The 21,254-nt window shown below is 39.6% G+C and overlaps 1 protein-coding gene across 1 annotated transcript in view; it reads right to left on the reverse strand.

Moving 5' to 3' along the window:
• MEIS1 (Meis homeobox 1) overlaps positions 1–21,254 on the reverse strand; it is a 677,893-nt gene that overhangs the window by 553,050 nt on the left and 103,589 nt on the right. Inside the window, exon 2 of the mRNA XM_082746690.1 lies at positions 5,490–5,563. The gene's annotated coding sequence lies outside the window, so the exon portion shown is untranslated. The remainder of the gene's footprint in view (positions 1–5,489; positions 5,564–21,254) is intronic.

Consider the following 21,254-nt stretch of genomic DNA (forward strand, 5'->3'; position numbering starts at 1 on the left):
CCCTGTATTTCCTTCCATCCTGAGAGCCATCATCTTCAGTGAGATGGAAAACAGCTGGCAAACACCCTCACTACAACAACACTCCTACCACACTGCATGACCACTCCAGGTTATCCATCAGGCTCTTTTCAGGATAATCCATGCTTCAACACTGCATACACAGATGCCCTCCCAGCCCTTCAATCTTTTCCCTTTGTTCTCTTTAGCCTAGCACTTGCCCTCATTATCAGTATCTACATTAACCGGGAGTGCCTCAGACAAGCACACATGATTTTCCAAAAACACCTTCTCTAATACTTCTGACAAATGCTCTGCATTTACACTGACATACTTTTGAGAACAAGATTCCATATACTTCCTTACTGTTTCCTTCACCTTAACATAATAGATGAAGAGATCCCAGGCAAAAAGGAACTGGCTGTGCTCATAAGTGAGAAATATATGTGAGCTGATAAATATCCTCACCCCCAAGACTTATACCAGTGCTAGAAAGTAGACTTCATTCCATGTGTCACTCCCATTACTTGGTATGAGAGTTCTGTTAAGACGGCTTCTGAGGTCATATCTAAGCTCAGTAAGAAGTGGGCTGTGATCAGATAAGAGTGTGTACCACAGGCTCAAGGGTATGAAATAGTTTTTGATATTCTGATATCCTTTCATCAGTCTATATACTAACATGGTAAATTTAAGCCTTAGAACACTACACACACACACACACACACACACACACACACACACGCGCGCACACACACATATATAGTTGACCCTTAGACAACACAGGAGTTAGGGCCACTGACTCCCCATGTAACTTTTAACTTCCTCCAAATTTAACTACTAACAGCTTACTATTGATTTACTATTGACTCACCAATTACATGAAGGGTCATATAAAACATGTTTTGTATGTTCTATGTATTATATACGGACTTTTACAACAAAATAATATAGAAAAAAGAAAATTTTAAGAAAATCATAGAAAAGAGAAAATACACTGATAGTACTGTGTATTTACTGCTAGTGTAAGTTTACGTAGTCTGTTTGCAAGATGAATCATCTGTCAGTACCTATGTCAATATCGTTTTATATGATAGAAAACACTGTAGAGGTTGTACATATTACTAGGAACAGACATCAAAAACAAAAAGTTAATGTGAAAAATAAACTCATATTTACTTACAGCTATGATGATTTGTGCACTGATAATGAAGAAGCAGTGATTTGTTTGTTTTATTGTAGCCTAGTGTAATTGATGCAAATATTTCATGGTAGCCCAGCCTATATACTAATGAATGAATCATCATGAAATTTTTATGGCATACAGTATTAGAGTCATATTCATTTGTTACATTTTTTAAAAAGCCACTTACCTATGATGCTAGGATTGCAGCTTTTCCAATTATGAAGAGACATATTGTACATTAAGGCAATTCTTTGAAAACAAAGTTATAAAATAGCACAAAAATACATTAGTTTTATATGAAATATCACTCACCTAATGCCTATGTAAGGATAGCCTGTTCACTTCTATACAGTGTCCTCCACAATGCAATAATGACAATAAAAGTCTCATGCAGGTCTTACTCTACAAGCAGATTTTCACATGACACTCACACGCATATACAACAGATTAAGTGTATTAGCTGCACAGCATGATGGCCATTTATAATTCACTGCGCAGAAGCAGATCATCATGAAGTCTTCATCCTCATCATTTTCACACTGAGGAGGATGAGGAGGATGAGGAGGAAGTAGCAGGGTTGGTCCTGCTGTCCTAGGGTGGCAGAGGTGAAAGAGGTGAAGGAAAGGGAAGGCAGAGGCAGGCACATTAGGTGTAACTTTATGGAAATACAATATAATTTCTGTCTGACTTTTTTGCTTTTCCATTTCTTTAGAAGCGTTTCTATACTGTGCCAATCTTTCTTCCATTGTTTGCTTTAATTTCAGTGCCCATACCATAGAAGGGTCTATGTCATAAAAGAAGTCAAAAGCAGTCTTGAGAACTGGACTCCTCCTGCAAGACCGTCTGACATCAGTTTGTTTTCCGGCACTGCTTCTTCTACGTCTTCTTCCTCATTTTCTGTACCGATTCAGAAACACTCGTCTCCATCAAGTGGTCTTCTGTTAATCCCTTCAGTGTGATGTCTCTTAGCTCTTGAATTTCTCCAAGATCTGAATCTTGAAACCCTTCACTACCTCTCCCCCCACCCCACCTTTTTTGCCATATCCACAATCTCTTTCATGATTTCCCTGATTGGCTCCGTCATAAATCCTGTGAAGTTATGCACAACATCTGGATACAATTTTCTCCAGCAGGAATTTATTGTTTCAGGCTTCACAGCTTTCATGGCTTACTCTATAACAACAATGGCATCTTCAATGGTGTAATCTTTCCAGATTTTCATGATGCTTTATCAGAGTTCCCTTCCACAGCACTAACAATCCTTCCTTGAAGTAACATGTGTAATGAGCCTAAAAGGTCCTTATGACCCCAGGACCTAAAGGTGGAGTTACAGACATTGTGTTTGGGGCAAGCCGATCACTTCAGCACCTTTGGTATTTAAACCCATGGGCTTCCAGGTGGCCAGGGGCACTGTCCAATATTAAAAGAACTTTGAAAGGCAGTCCTTACTGGCAAGGTACTTCCTGACTTCAGGGACAAGGCATGGACAGGATCAATCCAAAAAAAGGACTCTCATTGTCTCAGTTGTTCTTCTTGGTGTGCAGCCAAAAGACTGGCATCTGGTGTTTATCTTTGTCCTTCAAGGCACAGGGGTTAACAGCTTTATAGATAAGGGCAGGCAGTCCTATTTTAAAGCAGAATGCATCTGTATTCAACAACAGTTAGCCTATCACTTCCTGCCTTAAATTGTAGTGCTCACTTCTCTTCCTTACTAATAAATGTCCTTTGTGGCTTTTTTCCCCCCAGAATAGAGCACTTTAGTCTGCATTAAAATACCTGTTCAGGGAGATATCCTTTTGCCTCAGTGATTTTCTTAATGGTATGTATGAATTCATCAGCTGCCTGCTGGTCAACAGAAGCTACTTCTAGTCTCTTGACACTTTTTAAAGCCAAATTTCATCCTAAAATTATCAAACCATCCTTTGCTGGCTTTAAATTCCCCAGCTTTAGTCCTTTACCTTCTTTTTCCTTTAAGTTGTCATGTAACAACTTCACTTCTTCTCAAATGATTAATTAGAGTCTATAGGTATGCCTTTCTTGTAGCATTCCTGCACCCACATAAAAGCTACATTTTCAATATGAGATAAAAAGGTATTTTGCAAAAAGTGCAATGTGTTTTGCTCCTGCTGGTAGAGCTGCACCAATGGCTTCACAGATTTCCTTTTGCTTTGGTTTGTTTTTGTTTTTCACAAAGGTCCTTACACTGGATTCATTTATCTTGAAAAGGCTGGCAACCTCAGCTGTGGACTTCAATCTATAATACATATCAAGCAATCTGACTTTTTCTTGTAATGTCATGACTTTTCTCTGCTTCTTGGGAGCACTTTCAGCATCACTCATGGCACTCTGTATGGGTCCCATGGTGTTATTACAGGTTTATGGTATTGCACTAAACGTGAAGAAAAATACGCCAAGAACTGCGAAAGATCACTTTTTACTGTGATACACAACTTACTGAAGAGATGAACTGCACTGCTCACGTGGAGGTGATTAGCATCACATGGCATTTTAAGCACATTCTCACAACACTTGAGCTCACCACAATACCAACAGGAGGTGGTTATAAAATTATTACAGTAGTACAGTCTGTACTACAGTGAATTTTATGCAGTTATGATTTAATACTGTATCTTTACAGTATTACTTCCTCCTTTACAGTCATTTAATCTTTCAACTATGAGTGGCACCATGTACAGTCTGTGCTTGTAAGTTTCGATAAATTTTCACTTTTCGTAATAGATTTATATATATTTTATGGTATCAAGTGATAAAATAGACTAGTATCTACATATACTTTATGCATCTCTGTCATACTTAATTTGTTCTTAATATTTTTAGTACTTCTAGGTTATGCAGCTTGTCTACAATTTTCTTTAAATTGTCACAAATCTCCAAAAATTTTTCCAATGTATATATTGAAAAATCCAAGTAGAAGTGTACCCACACTGTTCAAATACATGTTGTTCAAGAGTCACCTGTATTCAGATTTGAAGAATATAGTCTATCCTAAAGGCCAAATATTCTCTACTATTTTGACCTCTAAAATCACCCTGAATTAAAAATCTCCAACAAGGTCTCAATTCACCTTAAAATGTGTTTCTTGGGAAGAATAACCTAATCTATTATTAGCTTATCACTAATTCAATTTCAGAGTAACTAGTTAGTCACCTAACAAGGGCCTATAGGAATGGTATCCAAAAAAGGTAAGTTTTGACATGGAAGATGAAAAATAAAGGAATCTGGGGTACTTTCCAAAGATACATACCCTTACAGGTTTCCACAGTGCAGCCTAGACAGTCATTATAGGACATTAAGGCACACAGTATTGGGGAGAAAAATTTAAAAAATAAATGAATGTCACAAAAATGAATTGGATTAAGAAAGATGGAGATATCCGAAAAGCATACACCATCTGCTTCACAAATTTACTCACCTCTGGGCTTAGGGAATAATTCTAACTTTCCAAAGTGTGTAAAAGATATGCAGAAGGCCAAAGTGACTCCTATTCACCAGCTAGACAAGGTAAACCAGTTAAGGTCTACTTGGCCTACTAAAGAGAATCCCAAGGAAGCGAAGGGAAATGGCTCAGTGTTTTGGTAAAGGGAATTGGATGAAGGGGTAAAGAGTTTCTCTTCCCTTCTGGGATTGGTCAATCTTTTATTATTGTATTTTACCTATACCTAAGACTATTCACATATTAAACTCTTTAAAATCAAGTTGCATCTTACAGTCAGAACTTTTTTCTTTCTTAATAGAAAATAAAATATTGGCATCTATTATATTTGATGGCATCTTAGATGAAATGAAATACTGTGTATTGGGAGAGGGGCTATCATACATGGGAATATACAATACTTTGCCATCTCTTCTCTTGGATTTAGCCATAATCAGCACAGCCCTCCAAGCCTCTGTCTTCAATTCATAAGTTGTTTGTGGAGTCCCCAAGACTCCCAGGCACAGTGATCATGTTTGTGCGGCTACATGAAAACTCTTGTCAGAAAGGGGAAAGACAAGGTGGCCCTATTTATTTTAGTATGTCCTCAGCTATTTTAAAGGGCTTTTCTTACTTCCATGTTGGAGGTCCTTCTACCAGTTTGGAAGAATGCACCCCTCCCTCAATTCCCCAAACACACCAGTTAAATTTTAAAGCTTAGGAGTTTTCTCTGTTTCCATTAGATCAGGGAACAGCCACTGAGAAAGGAAGGAATGCTTTCAGAGTGTCACTTACACCCCAGAGGCTCCGTACCACCCACAGTCTTCCCTTTTTGCCTCTCAAATGAATCAGAGAAAATTAAATATCAAAACTCACTCAGACACTCCCAGTTTCTCCAGGCCTTCAATCCAGCCTTTGCCACTTGGTGAGGAATATGGCTTAGTTGAGCTCTGGGAATATAAAATAAAGTTGCTATTGGTGCCTTGTCAATCAACATCCAATCCCATGAAAAGGCAGAATGTGCAGTCATGTGCCTGCCACATGTAGAATGTTACTCAACAATTCCTCCAGGGAAATTCTTACAGCCCAGACATTTGACTCAGAGATCCAAGGGGGAGAGGAGAGAAGAGAAAGATCAGGAATGAATTCATGGCCGGTATTAATGTAACACTGACTTCCCCCGTCTTGACCATCCAACTATGCAGAGGGAAGAAAAAGAAAGGAAGAGGACAGAAAATAATGAGTGGAAAGGAGAAAAAAGAGCAAGAATGTTCTCTTCCAGAAGCACAGCCAGGGGTATAAGGGATATATATTCTCTAAAAGAGATACTCCTCAGAAAAAGTCCTTACAGTGCTGTTAACATCACTACTATTAGAAAAATATAGGTTAAAACAAATCAAAGAAAACAACATGAAAGCAAGGAGAAGCTAAGAGAAACCTATGTGGCAAAACCTGGAAGCAGAGAGTCAGTTTTTCTCTTTCCCATAAATAATGCTACATGGCAGCCCATCACTTGCCTACAGAAACTAGCTTTGTCAGGACCCAAGACATGGTGACAAGGAAAAACCCAAGTTGATGGTCACCCAGGTGGACCTGAAGGAGTTCATGCAAGGCCAAGAAGAAAAATGGAGAATTTATTAGTTGCAATCACTGCTAACAGGAAAAATTCATTCATAAATATGTTCTTTCCCTCAGGTGAATAGAATGGATCTGTCTCTCTTTCAATCAATTGGCCTGAGTCAATGTCAGCTGGGAACATCCTAAAGGAGGATGATATCTTTTCCAAATTCTACCTCCCAATGTTATTTCTCTTCAAATTACATTTGCTCATGTCTACAGAGTATTAAGACACCCGTTGATTTATCAAAGGACCTCGCAGGAATGAAACAATCTTCAAACTGAGACTTTAACAGAATTGACAGATACAGCAGTTCCCTGTAGAACAGCTAAGACACAGAGAGGAACCTGAATATCATTGTCCTAAATTATCTGGAATAAATTGCCCAAATTCCCCCACTTAAGGCAAATGAACATGACTCTTTCTCTGGGGGCTGTGTGAAATACAAACACACCTTTACTTGTCTGATCTACTCCTTTGTGGTTTTAAGTGGGGAAGATCAAGTCATACAACCTAATCAAAAAGAATATTTTTCTTCTCTAACTGAGAAAGCTTAAGGATTCTTCACATGTGTATAGAACTTTATACTATTCTAAGAACTCTCAGCTGTTATGTTTGATGCTCAGAGGCATTAAAGCACATAATAAGATGTGTACTTAGTCAGCCTAATACTGCAAAGAAAACCAACAGTTTTTCTAGAAACATTACATGCCAGTTGCCCATAACCTCAAAAGATCTTTCTCTCTATCCACCGCCCTTTCCCTTCCTTTTCCCTAAAGCTTTTCTCCCCTCCTATGATCAGTCCTGCCTCTTTTACAACCTTTATTATTGTTGTTATATGTACAGGTGTTTGCATTTTCATTGCCTCTGAGGACCTTTACCCATAAGATGGTAAATCTCCCCCACATTTTCCTTTTCTTTCTTTTTAAAAATTCTCTTTTATACTCCCATACCCTGATCAAATGATACCCACATGTTTCACAACAGATTGTGTTTTGTTTCATCTTCACAACCCTTTCTCCTGGCCATATCCTTCCAGTACTTATGCTTATTTTCCTTGTGATTTGTATAAAAGGTATTTACTCACCCTTCCTCACCCTGGTTCTATTTCTGCTGCCAGAAAAGATACGTTGATGTTAGTCTCAAGCCATCAACTTCAAAGATGGAAATTACTTATTTGTACAGAAAATGCTTCCAAAGTCTTTCTTCTTACTAACTCTTCTTAAAAACTTTCTTCTTGGGGCACCTGGGTGGCTCAGTGGGTTGGGCCTCTGCCTTCGGCTCAGGTCATGATCTCGGGGTCCTGGGATCCAGCCCCACATTGGATTCCCTGATCAGCAGGGAGCCTGCTTCCCCCTCTCTCTCTGCCTGCCTCTCTGCCTACTTGTGATCTCTGTCTGTCAAATAAATAAATAAAATCTTAAAAAAAAAATTCATGAGTCCCCCATTACCATCAAGAGGAGGTTCATATACCCAAGTAGAGCTACAAGGCTGTGTTTTGACCCTCATGTCCAAGCTCATCTTTAGCTCCTCCTACATCACATTTCAAACCAAACCTCCTTCAGTCATTTAGATGAGTCATGCTCTTTCCCACCTATAATGCTTTGCACAAGCTATTCCCTCTGGCTGCAAGATTTTCCCTCTTCCATTTTGTTTGGATTACTGGCAAGCTTCTATTCATCATTCAGGTAGGAACTTTAGAAATCTTTCCCTGCAGATCGCATGCTTCCTTCTTGCAGTTCTTTGCTCAGATGTCAGCTTTTCAGACAGCCTTCCCCCTATCAGCAGCTCATATAACAAAATCTCATGGACATTTGCTTATGCTGCCTCTGCCCCTTCCCCACCTGTTCTCCTCACCACCACATTAGACAATTTTTAAGCACCATGAGAACAAGGACCCTGCTTGTCTGAACCAACTGCCAAATCTTCAGTGCCTAGTAAGCATTTTCAAGTATTTGTTAGAAGATTGAATAATCTTGATATTTAACATAACTTTGTTTACAGTAGTAACTTAATAAGTATTTGAAGAAGGATAGAAGGGAGGAAGGAAAGAAAGAAAAAAGGTTAAAACTTGGGAGTTTAGAATGGCTGTCATCTTTCTTTTCTATAAAAGTTACATCTCCTCATTTTATGATTTGTTATTTCATCAACTTTCTCCTATTAGCCACTGAAAACAACTGCCCCCAAATGGACCAGACCATCAACAAACTTAACTCCAAATGCAGCAGCACAGCAGTGAGGCCCACAGTCATGAGCACCCCTCCAGACTTCTCCAATTCACTGCTTAAGCTTAGATGCCTGTATTGAAGCACCAATTTCTGTATCTTTGATTGAAATGCCAGAATTTGTCTACAGCCCTGCCCCATCCCCTGCACCTTCCCTGAAAACAATTACATCAAAAACTCCTGTTCTACTCTGTTTCTCTCATACACCACCTCCTAGCACCCCACGAGCTGTGTAGGTTACAATTCCTTAACCTGCTCTCATCTCTCATCACCCACAATATCAACATAGATGCCTCTCATTTATACTACCTTTTCCCCACTTTTATTTAAGAGAGTATATGCTTCCTATTCTGGGTCTCCCCAGAAACTCCCCTTTAATGATTTATTTGAGAATCCTGCCCACTTGACTGAAGTTTAAGGGCCTCACCTTCCTTTCCTTTTTGAACAACGATTTGTGCTTGCCCACGTCCCATCTGCTTCCCACCACAGTTGGTCCATGAACACTGGAAGTGACCTGCTCTCTCTTGTGCAAGAACATAGAAAGGCATCTGCTCCAGCCAGGAAATTAGAATTCATCCAGAGCAGGGAGGTCCCCGGATCTGTTCATTCATGTTAGGTCTCAGTTCCTTCCTACTTATGTTTGTTCTTCCTTTTACAGCCCCAGCATCATTCCTTTTGGCAGAAAAGATGAATGTAAAATAGCTCTGATGGAGTTTGCACTGTACTGACCATTCATCGACAGTACCCTGGCGCTGCCAAGCACTCGGCCAAAGGGATTCTTTTCTTCTTATTCCATGCTTAGTTTTAAATCCTTTTCCCTAAGCAAAGCTTTCTGAAAGCCTAGATTCACTCTGAGCTTCAGCTTTCTGGCTTCTTTAAATTTTTCTTCTCATTTTTTAAAAAAATACTACGTATTCTACTTTGTGCATGCCTGGTTTAGGTTTTATTTTTTTATATTTTTATACATCTTTAAAAGTCTGAGCTCATCAGAAAAGGACCTGTAGACTCAACCTGAATTCTATGGGTTTTTTTTTCTTTTTCTTTTTCACTTAGATCCATTTCTCTAAAATCATTAGAGTAGTATCAGGGTGGAATCAGGACTAAGTTAATAGAGAAATTGTTCTCACTTTCTTTAAGGTACCCGTTGTGAACTTGATTCATAGAACACGGTACAAAATGCGCAAAAAAAAAAAAGAAAAAATTTGAATTTATCCAAAACCTTGTCAACAAGGAATATCACCACTGCCATTGTACCCATGTATGTAGGGCTTCTTTTCCCCTCTGTGTTAGCAAAGAAAACGGAGAATTATTTGTGCATCTGATTTACTGCTTGCTAAGCTCACTTAGCATCTCTCTGTGCACATTTTTCTATGTCACTAAATATTGTTCTTCAACATTATTTTTTAAGGCTACATAGTAGCCTTATATATAATGTATATAGGCTATTATTAATTTTTAGGACTCAGTCCTGGAAATGGAACTGCTAGGTCAAAGGGTATGAACTTTTTTTTTTTTTTTAAAGATTTTATTTATTCTTCAGAGAGAGAGGGAGAGAGAGCGAGCACAGGCAGACAGAATGGCAGGCAGAGGCTGAGGGAGAAGCAGGCTCCCTGCTGAGCAAGGAGCCCGATGTGGGGCTCGATCCCAGGACGCTGAGATCATGACCTGAGCCGAAGGCAGCTGCTTAACCAATTGAGCCACCCAGGCATCCCGGGTATGAACTTTTTTAAAAAGGTATAAATTAAATTTGAGGATACAGATAAAAATTACCCTTCTACAAGGGCTTTATATTCTCTGTAAATATATACCAGGTTACATTCTCTGGAGATAAACATGTATACTTTCCATAAGTTAAATTTTTCCAAAAACCTTAACCAATTTTACAGGTAAAAAATGATATTTGTTGCTTTCAGTTGCATATATTTAATTACAAGTAGGTACTGATATTTTTCACATGTTTATTGACTTTATTTTTCTGCTTTTATGAATTATCTGTTCATAATCCTTTGGAGATTTTCTTTCTAGCGTGCTTGTCTTTTTCTTAAAATATAGGAGTTCTTTTATACCTTGATAATTATATTGGACCTATTCTTACAAGTATTTTATTCCTATATTTCACTTGCTTTTAAATTTTCACTATTTTAATAAGGCAATAGCCTTTGTTTAGTAAATGAAATGTATTTTTTCTTATATATGATCTGCCTTTCGGATAATGTCTTACATGTCTTCCCCAACAAAAGATTACTTTTTAAAAAAATACCCATATTTCCTTCCAATATATATTTTTTAAGATTTTATTTATTCATTTGACAGAGATCACAAGTAGGCAGAGAGGCAGGCAGAGAGGGAGGAAGGAAAGCAGGCTCCCTGCTGAGCAGAGCCCGATGAGGGGCCAGATCCCAGGACCCTGAGATCATGACCTGAGCCAAAGGCACAGGCTTTAACCCACTGAGCCACCCAGGTGCCCCTCCAATATTTTTATGGATTCTTCTTTCTTACTAAACATTGAATTTATATAGAATTTACTTTGCATATGGCATGAGATAGGAAATCTTAATTTGTGAATTTGTGCCTCAAATGCCTAGCCATTTATTCAAAACCATTTATTAGGGGTACTTTGGTGACAGTCCATTGTCTAACTCTTGGTTTGGCTCAGGGCATGATCTTGGGGTCCTAGGATTGAGCTCATAGAGAGCTCCACACTCAGTGGGGAGTCTGCTCAAGGATTCATTCTCTCCTTCCCCTGCTTCTCCTCCCCCCATTCATATTTTCCTCTCTCTCTCAAATAAATAAATCTTTAAACTAAAAAAATTTTATTGGGTGGCTGGGTGGCTCAGTCGGTTAAGTGTCTACCTTTGGCCAAGGTCATGATCCCAGGGTCCTGGGATTGAGCCCCACATTGGATTCCCTGCTCTGTGGGGAGTTTGCTTCTCCCTCTATCCCTCTCCCTGCTCATGATCTCTCTTCTCACTCTCTCTCAAATAAATTATTTAAATAAACAAAAACATTTATTAAATAATCCTTCCTTCTCCCCAGTGATATTTAAGAACCATTCTTATCATACGCAAATTCTTATATATACTTAAGTTTATTTTTAGATATTCTATCCTGTTAATTTGAAAAGAATTAGAACTTTTATGTCCTCTCATTCAGAAATGAGGTAAATACTTTCATTTATCGAGATATTTCTCAGTAAGTTTTCTTTCCAAATAAGTCTTTAACATGTCTCATTAAATTTATATGAACACATTTTATATTTCTGACTGCTATTATTGATGGGACCATCTTTCTTATACTTTTTATTGGCTTATTACTAATATAGAGGAACTGTAATGGTTGTTGTGATGTGATGCTCAGATCCTCCTTTGTGGCTTATGCATTCACATCCCTAGCTGCTGGGTAGTGATGGATGGCAGATTTAACTTGAGTTCCCCTCTGGAACTGCCTTTAGCAGGAGGGCTGACTTGCTATAAGTCACACTCTTCCCACCGGCAGTCCTTGTCCAGTGATTGGCAGGTTAGGGGTATCAAGGTCCAGACCCCATGCATCAAAGCAAGAAACTCCAAAGAACCCTCTCAGCTTCAAGGCTCCCCATGGAAATGGATGTGGTTCTTATGGAAACTATATCATAGTCTAACACCTCCCTCCACCCCCCCTAAGCTATTCACCCTAAGAGCACTTACCAATAAACTTCCGATATATAAGCCTCCACATCAGAGTATACTGCCCAAGGAACCGGTCCTAAGATAGCTGTTGTCAGGAGTGATCTGAGGAAGAAGACTAAACTAAAATGCAGTTTTCTAACTGGATCACCTGCTAACCAGCTGGCAATGAGGTCTCCATTCTTAGCAGGAGGTGGAACAGTAGAAACTACAAATTTGTAGCAGTGTAACTAAAACTTTTCACCAGTGACAACTGGGGATAGAATACCCTTGGAAGAAAATGCACTGGCAAATGCAATAGCTTAAGTTTCTGAGGTTCTGAGGAAGTACTAATTATAAGGACAATGGAATCTAATGGCTTGCTGAGTGGCACTGATGCATTGGAGAGAGACAAGAAAAGACTAACAGTAATTAATCACTAATTAAAAGCTAAGAGTGAAAATCAGGCGACCTCTCTGGCAGCATGTAAAGAGGCTGTGATTCCTGATCTCTGGGGAAGGGAGGAGGTTAAGGATCAAGTCCAAGACTTAATTATACGAATTGCAAAGCTCCAGATAAAGTGAATTCTCAGCCCTGGTAAGTCTGCTATACCAAGTTCAGGGCTCTGATTGGGAAGGAATGAGACCCTGAAATCTGAAATGAATCACTGGGATCAATACATTTGTAAACATTAACAGTCCAGATCCCCCCAACCTCTCTGGGCCTGTAGAAGTGGCCCACTGCTCCTTAGTAGTCTACAGCACCCCTTATTTAAAGATAAGGCAGAAGCTTCTGTCCTGCAAGGTAACATGTACTCTCCCTCAACTTCTTTCCCCACATCCCCTGTTGGGCAAGAGAGCAATGTACAGGGTCAAGTGACAAGGTTACCTGGATGATGATGTGTTGGGCCTGTAAAGGGAGGAAACTGTATCCCAAAGATACTGTAAGACCTAGCTTAACTTATACTAATATAAGCTGAAACACATGTATGAGACTGGATGCTGAGGCTGCTAGAACAAGATGAGTAAAGGACATCAAGTAGGGAAAAAAAGAGTTCATCAGCATGAGGACACTCTCCTATATTAGAGAATCTAATTTCATATCCTGGCCTAGGAAGTGGCACTAGTACACTACTAGGATTGCTCTTGGAAGATCAGAAAAAGAAAGAGGTCATACTAAATGAAGTACAAATATCAAAAGTGCCTTAACTAAAATGAGGGGTTTAAAAGCCCAGGGAAGTAAGCAACTAGAGTGGATATACTTCGTACGGCCAGTAATCTCACCTGGTGATAATGTTATGCAGCAGAGTCTGGAGGACACCCATTTACCAAAGTAATAAGACAATAAGGCATGAGCTGGACAATAAGCCAGAGAGGCTGTCCACTGGAGGCCAGATCAGAGGAAAGGAAATACTATTAAAAAATCATGTTCACTGGTAGTGCTGAAGATGATAGAACCAAACAAAGAGGTCTGGTTTTCTAACCCGGAAACCATTAACTCAAAGGCTACTCAGAAGGAAAGACTCCGCAACACCAAGGCAAATATGCACAATAATAATTCCCATAATTCTTCTCTACAAAGACCTACAGCCACTTACTCCGATAATCATATACTGGGGAAAAGTAAAATACACCAACATTTCAAGGACTATTATACAAAGGGTCAAAGTTGATATCCGGGCACATAAAACATACTCATGGCTCCATTAAAATGGGAAATTCTGAGAGCCAAGTAATAAATAGAATGCTAATAGGCCTAATCTTGCTTGAAATCTTGCTTCTACTGGGTCCACAGATCCATTCTATGAAAATGTCCTTGGACACTAAATGCATAAATGGAATGAACATGCATGGTGGTTGGCATAATCCTTCATGGGTTCCTTGGCCTTTGGGATAAGTAAGAGCTATTATAGTAGGGAAGATCTAGTGAAAGCCACTGAAACACTCCCTTTTCAATGAAAAACTATAAATAAAACCACTATTGTGTCCTGGGGAAAATGATAGAGATACTGTCACCCCAAAGACCTCATCATGACTGAGAATGCAGAGGTAGTAGTCCCCATTTTATTTCCATTTAATTGAGTAGTCTGGCTACTAGAAAAACCAGACAGATCCTGGAAGAGGACATTAAATTCAGCCTAGCAGTAGTTCTAATTACAGATACTGTGCCAGATGTGATGTCTTTTCCAGAACAGATCAACATGGCCTTAAATACATGGCAACCAGGCACCAATCTGTTGAATGTGGTGTTTTCCATCCATATCAGGAAGGAGGATCAGAAATATTCTCTTTCACAATAGAACAGGCCAAAGAATACATTCACTGTTTTGCCCTGGTATTATGTTAACTCTCCCAACCTCTATCACATTGTAACCCAAAGAGACTAGGAATCTATTGGAATTTTTTCAGAATATTACACTGAACCACCATATTGGGCAAGATGAGTAAGAAGTACTAAGTATGTTGGAGGCCTTAGGAAAACATGTGTCCAAAAGTGGGGGAAGAACTCTGAAGATTCAGGGACTTGCCATTATCAGGACATTTTTGGGGGATCCAAGGATGCTGATACAGCTCTTCCAAAGTAAAGGACAAACTTCTGCATCTCACACCTCCTGTCCATAAGGAGGACATATGATTCCTGGTAGTCCAGATTTTAGAGACAGCATTTTCCCTATTTGAAAATACTGCTCTGATCCCCCTACTGGGTGCCATGATGTACAGTTTCAGGTATGTCCCAGAGCAGGAAAGGCTTCTCTAAGGCAGGGCAAAGTTGTAAAAAAAAACAAAAAAAATGCAGGCCTGCCACTTAGTCAATGTTACCAGGAAGACACTATGCAATTGGAGGTGTTGGCGTGGGGAAAAATGCCCAAATGAAGCCAGAAAAATGGCTGAACTTGGGTCACAGATGTGTCTGTTCAATATGTGGGTTCAGGGTGAAAATGAACAGCTATTATACAACAGCCCCACTCAGAGGTAACCTAGAAAGTCAATGGTATAGAAAATCCTCCTTAAGAATGGAGCTTCAGAAGATACACCTGGTAATGCACTTTGTTGAATGAGAAGTGACTCAAGGTAAGAACACATACGTACTTAAGGCCAATGGTGTTATCATGCTTATGTGGTGTGCCAGGAACCTGAAGGAAAAAGACTAGAAGATCATAAACAAAGAGCACTGGAGAAGAAAAATGAAGATGCATCTACAGAAGTCAACACAAAATGTGAAGACCTTTACTTGTCGTATTAACTAACACACCAGAGAGCATTTACCATAGAAAAAGGACTAAACAACGAGGCAAGCAGGATGGCTGACTGACTTATCTAAATGATGCTAGCCAGTCTCTGCATCAGCCACCCCAGTGCTACAGAATGTGTACAGGAACAGAGCAGCCATGGAAACAGGGATAGGGGCTGTGCTGTTCTTGAGCTCTGTAGGTTTAGAGATCCTGGGTCCTAGGGGAGAAAAGCTTCTATCCATTAGGTAGCAAGAAAGAATCCCCCTAAACTCTAAGCTATGACTTCCATTTGGCTACTTCAGGATCCCCCTGCTAAGGGACCAGCAGGTGGTGAACTACAAGGGTAATCAACCCAATAATCAGAAGGAAATAAGGCTGTTAAAATGTATCAAGTCAGGGAAAAAATATATATTTTTTTGTATTTGTTTTTTTTAATATATTTTTTATTTATTTTCTGCATAACAGTATTCATTATTTTTGCACCACACCCAGTGCTCCATGCAATCCGTGCCCTCTCTAATACCCATCACCTGGTTGCCCCAGCCTCCCCCCACCCGCACCCCCCCACACTTCAAACCCTCAGATTGTTTTTCAGAGTCCATAGTCTCTCATGGTTCACCTCCCTTTCCAATTTCCCCCAACTCCCTTCTCCTCTCTAACTCCCCACGTCCTCCATGCTATTTGATATTCTCCACAAATAAGGCAGCCTCTTTGGAGAACAGTGTGGAGATTCCTCAAGAAATTAAAAATAGAACTTCCCTATGACCCTGCAATTGCACTCCTGGGTATTTACCCCAAAGATACAGATGTAGTGAAAAGAAGGGCCATCTGTACCCCAATGTCTATAGCAGCAATGGCCATGGTCGCCAAACTGTGGAAAGAACCAAGATGCCCTTCAACGGATGAATGGATAGGGGAAAATATTTTTGGAAACCTAGTGATCCGTAAAAGCATCTCTTGCTAGAACTTTGTCTTAATTTTGACCGTTTTTGTATGTGATAATCTCATTTCAATATCAAAATAGCCAAAGAATTATAGTTTTTCTTTTTCTTTGAACTAAGATTTAAAAGTACTTAATTTCATTTTTCAACTAAAAATTTATTTAACAATTTTTATATAGTGTCTCTTTCTCAAATGCTTACATAAATCCAGTGATCTAGTATTCTTAATTTCCATAGCCAAAACACTTCATTTAATGGTACTTTGCCATGCACAAATGATTTCACTTTTTCATTCCTTGATTCATCCTTGTTCCAGTTATGATCCCCTTCTCCATTTCTTAAAAAACAAAAACAAAAACAAAAACAAAAACAAACATTCCTAGCAGGTAGTAGAAACTATCCTCCAACTTGCTACAACCCAACTTCCCATTCAGATTGCCAAGTTCAAACCTCAAACCAGCTGCTTTACTGGAACTGCTACCACAAGCAAAATCTCTCCTAAACAAAGTCCCAGTGTTTTCTATACTTGCCCTTTCATTCATGAATAGAATGAATAGAGCTTCTGACCCTGACCTGCTTGATTAAAGCCTGCCACGTTCTTCCACCAGTCCTTCCCTCCTGGCAGAACTTGCACGCCAAATCCAATTCCTCTGTGGGACTTCACAGTGAACTCCTTGCCTACACAAATATGTACACTATAAATAGCATCCTTCTACTGAATTCATAATCAGGGTTCCCACACTCTTCTATGTCTGAGTAGCTACTTTTTGCCTCAAGAGGGAGACCCAAGACCCAAGTCCAGCATATGCCCCAAAGGTTGATTCTTGCCCCTTTTTTCCCCCTCCCAGGAGCTGCACAGGTTTTCTCCCCCCCCCCAAATTCACACAAAAAAGCAATGCCTCCATATTTTGCTTTCTCCTTCTGCTCTCGATCCCTAAAATCATTCCGTTTTACACCATGTCAAAATTCTAGAACACTTCATCTTCGAAGTCCCAATGTCCACTATCATTCCCATATAGTCACAATAAATGACAGATGAGAAAATTTCAGGGATCCAGCTAAATTCCTGTAGTTCTGCTTTTTAATTCACTCCTTAGGAGAACAAGGTTCGCTCAGCCTAGGTCAGGACATAGGCGACAGGAAGCTGCCAAGACTTTAGTACAAGGCAGCCCCATGGAAAGCCTAAGTCAGATTCCTGCAAGGGGCATGCAGAGTCAACCTGAGGCCTACAATAAAATGTCAAAACCAGCACACAGAAATAGAGCCAATGTTCACATGAACGGGTCTAGAATGGGAGAAAATGAGGCAAGTCTGGCTACCAATGACACTGAGTTATCTCCTGCTTCCCTCTACTGCTGCATAATAATATGGTGTGTGTGGATAATGGACTGACTGAAAGAAATATTGTTCGGAAAATATCTGCATCCTTCTAACGGTATGTGATTTCTTAGTGGTACCATAGTCTGTATGCCTTATGCTCACACTGCTTTCTCTAGCTGCCTCCATTTCCTCACGTCTTCCATTTGTGCCACTAAGGCACCTCTTAGTTCTCCAATCACATACTTGCAGGTTCTCTAGGCTGGGTCCATCTCAACATGTACTACCCATTCACAGCAAAGCTCACCTCATCTTTACAATGATGAGGTGAAGTATGTAGAGTAGGTACTGTACCCATCTTAAAGTGCAGTACATACATACATAAAATATTAAGTGATTTGTTCTATATAAATTAGAAGCAGAGCAGCAACTGGGATATAATTTGTATCTCCTAATTTCTACTCCAATGAGAGTAACCTCAAAATTATGCTGAAGTGTGTAGAATTGTGTTGATCTACAAATGGGCAATTTCAGATGGAAAGCAGTAGATGTCTAGCCTATATACCAAGATGGCACAGGACATACTTGAAACTTTCTCAAATCAAAAATGCATATACTGTAGTCACATGTCTTCAGGCCACCAGTAAACTCTTTTGTCAATATCAGATGACTGTACTTAGTTTTACCCTATTTGACTTTCAACCAGCAGCATACCCCAGTCCCATAACCTTGAGCTTCTCTGGATCCTCAGAATTTCTAGTGTAAATATTAAACATGTAAAGTTCTATAAATCCTAAGAGATGAGAGACAGTTCCCAGAGCCCCTAGGAACATCAGTCTTGCTCTCTTCTCTATGTTCAAGCACAGAGGATGCTTACTCCCTCCAGTATTAACTAGATGAATTACATGAGAGCAATTTTATTTAAAAGGAGGCAAATTGTTTCTTAGGGTAGGAAGAAGAGGAAAATCAAGCTTTGGTTTGATTTGTCCTAAGTTTCAGCAACATTTTGTGACTCTGCCCATACACAGTCCAAATGCTCTTGGCAGGGCTACACCGCAAATAAAATATGTCGTACCTCTGTGCATACAATAAAGGTGTAAATGTTCACACTTCTGGATATGTCAGACCATTTGAACTCATTCTGTTGCAGCACGACCTCTAGCCTCAGGATGCATGGGAAACCTCTGATAACATGGAAGTTTTTTTTTTTTTTAATTTCTTTTCAGCATAACAGTATTCATTGTTTTTGCACCACACCCAGTGCTCCATGCAATCCATGCCCTCTATAATACCCACCACCTGGTTCCCCCAACCTCTCACCCACCGCCCCTTCAAAACCCTCAGATTGTTTTTCAGGGTCCATAGTCTCTCATGGTTCACCTCCCCTTCCAATTTCCCTCAACTCCCTTCTCCTCTCCATCTTCCCTTGTCCTCCATGTTATTTGTTATGCTCCACAAATAAGTGAAACCATATGATAATTGACTCTCTCTGCTTGACTTACTTCACTCAGCATAATCTCTTCCAGTCCTGTCCATGTTGCTATAAAAGTTGGGTATTCATCCTTTCTGATGGAGGCATAATACTCCATAGTGTATATGGACCACATCTTCCTTATCCATTCGTCCGTTGAAGGGCATCTTGGTTCTTTCCACAGTTTGGCGACCATGGCCATTGCTGCTATAAACTTTGGGGTACAGATGACCCTTCTTTTTATTACATCTGTATCTTTGGGGTAAATACCCAGTAGTGCAATTGCAGGTTCATAGGGAAGCTCTATTTTTAATTTCTTGAGGAATCTCCACACTGTTCTCCAAAGTGGCTGCACCAACTTACATTCCCACCAACAGTGTAAGAGGGTTCCCCTTTCTCCACATCCTCTCCAACACATGTTGTTTCCTGTCTTGCTTATTTTGGCCATTATAACTGGTGTAAGGTAGTAACTCAATGTGGTTTTAATTTGAATCTCCCTGATGGCTAGTGATGATGAACATTTTTTCATGTGTCTGATAGCCATATGTCTTCATTGGAGAAGTGTCTGTTCATATCTTCTGCCCATTTTTAAATATGATTGTCTGATACCTGGGAATAAACCTAACCAAAGAGGTAAAGGAACTGTACTCAAGGAACTACAGAACACTCATGAAAGAACTGAAGAAGACACAAAAAGATGGAAGACCATTCCATGCTCTTGGATCGGAAGAATAAACATTGTTAAAATGTCTATACTGCCTAGAGCAATCTATACTTCTGATGCCATTCCGATCAAAATTCCACTGGTATTTTTCAAAGAGCTGGAGCAAATAATCCAAAAATGTGTATGGAATCAGAAGAGACCCAGAATTGCTAAAGAAATGTTGAAAAACAAAAATAAAACTGGGGGCATCATGTTACCTGATTTCAAGCTTTACTACAAAGCTGTGATCACCAAGACAGCATGGTACTGGCATAAAAACAGACACATAGACCAGTGGAACAGAGTAGAGAGCCCAGATATGGACCCTCAACCTATGCTCAAATAATCTTCAACAAAACAGGAAAAAATATACAGTGGAAAAAAGACAGTCTCTTCAATAAATGGTGCTGGGAAAACTGGACAGCTATATGTAGAAAAATGAAACTCGACCATTCTCTTACACCGTACACAATGATAAACTCAAATGGATAAAATACCTCAACGTGAGACAGGAATCCATCAGAATCCTAGAGGAGAACATAGGCAGTAACCTTTTCGATATCAGCCACAGCAACTTCTTTCAAGATATGTCTCCAAAGGCAAAGGAAACAAAAGCGAAGATGAACTTTTGAGACTTCATCAAGATCAAAAGCTTCTGCACAGCAAAGGAAACAGTCAACAAAACAAAGAGGCAGCCCATGGAATGGGAGAAGAGATTTGCAAATGACAGTACAGACAAAAGGTTGATATCCAGGATCTATAAAAAACTCCTCAAACTCAACATTAAGATTTTTGTTTACATCTTGTTACAATCTTACATTTTGTTTACAAAGACTCACTTTCTACCAATTCCTATGGGGGACATAAGTAATAAAGTCAAGGGATTTCTATCTTTGGAAGTTTCTTAGGAGAAACTATTGTAGGGCAGTCCACCTGAGCCATTGATCCTAAAATCACCCATTAAGGCAAAGAGGGAATAACACAAGAAAACTTTCATTAACAAGTGTTCAGAAATAAGATGAACACTTTCTAGGAAGTGAGGAACAATAGAACAAACTGGGATACAGACATGATAATTATGCATTACAGGAATCAAGATGAAGGAATCCTTTCCATTTGTACCCAACAAGCACATCCACAGTGATACACATATTCACACAATAAAGGCTCACTCCAGTCTTTCCACCACAACCCACCCTATACACAACTGTTTATCTGTGATACTTCTCAGTGTCATGTTCTTCATAGCACTCTATAAATTGGAGGAAATCCTACTGCCCACAGAATAAAAGTGGTAAATTCCTGGCAAGAAAGCTGTAGCATTCTTCTCTTATGCCTTCTTATTGGACTTCTATAGTCTAACCTGCTGAACCTATCTTATCCCTAAAACATAGCACTTCAGACAATCAGTACTATTGGATCCTAGTTGGCAAGGGAAGAGAAATGTCCTTACCACACCTAGCTGAACCCTAACTGCTCACATTTTTCTTGTA

The sequence above is a fragment of the Mustela nivalis genome (genome assembly GCF_964662115.1).
Source record: "Mustela nivalis genome assembly, chromosome: 8".
NCBI classification, from domain to species: Eukaryota; Metazoa; Chordata; class Mammalia; order Carnivora; family Mustelidae; genus Mustela; species Mustela nivalis.